Source organism: Arachis hypogaea, chromosome 17 (genome assembly GCF_003086295.3).
Source record: "Arachis hypogaea cultivar Tifrunner chromosome 17, arahy.Tifrunner.gnm2.J5K5, whole genome shotgun sequence".
Lineage (NCBI taxonomy): Eukaryota > Viridiplantae > Streptophyta > Magnoliopsida > Fabales > Fabaceae > Arachis > Arachis hypogaea.
The window spans coordinates 29195506-29196225 of NC_092052.1; the positions used below are offsets into that span (position 1 = coordinate 29195506).

The 720-nt window shown below is 41.4% G+C and overlaps 1 non-coding gene across 1 annotated transcript; it reads left to right on the forward strand.

The window, feature by feature from the left end:
• The first annotated feature begins 412 nt into the window (after positions 1 to 412).
• Positions 413 to 520, forward strand: LOC112768762 (small nucleolar RNA R71). Its single transcript, XR_003186153.1, has one exon. It is a non-coding gene; the product is annotated as a small nucleolar RNA R71 (small nucleolar RNA).
• Positions 521 to 720: the final 200 nt, after the last annotated feature.

Sequence of the window (720 nt, forward strand, 5' to 3'; positions counted from 1 at the left end):
TATAGGTGTTTCCATAGGGTTCACCCATGTAATTCACCTCTGCTATTGCAGGGTTCTCAGGATCATAAGCTTCTTCTTCAGAAGATGCCTCTTTAGTACTGTTGGATGATTCCTTCAATCCATTCAGACTCTGAGAGATCATATTGACTTGCTGAGTCAATATTTTATTCTGAGCCAATATGGCATTCAGAGTATCAATTTCAAGAACTCCCTTCCTCATAGGCGTCCCATTATTCACAGGGTTCCTTTCAGAAGTGTACATGAACTGGTTATTTGCAACCATGTCAATGAGTTCTTGAGCTTCTGCAGGCGTTTTCTTTAGATGAATGGATCCACCTACAGAGTGGTCCAGTGATATCTTTGATAGCTCAGACAGACCATCATAGAATATATCCAGGATGGTCCATTCTAAAAGCATGTCAGAAGGACACTTTTTGGTCATTTCTTTGTATCTCTCCCAAGCTTCATAGAGGGATTCACCTTCCTTCTATCTGAAGGTTTGAACATCCACTCTAAGCTTACTAAGCTTTTGAGGAGGAAAGAACTTGGCTAAGAAAGCCGTGACCAGCTTATCCCAAGAGTTCAGGCTATCTTTAGGTTGAGAGTCCAACCATACTCTAGCTCTGTCTCTTACAGCAAATAGGAAAAGCATAAGCCTGTAGACCTTGGGATCAACCCCATTGGTCTTAACAGTATCACAGATCTGCAAGAATTCAGTTA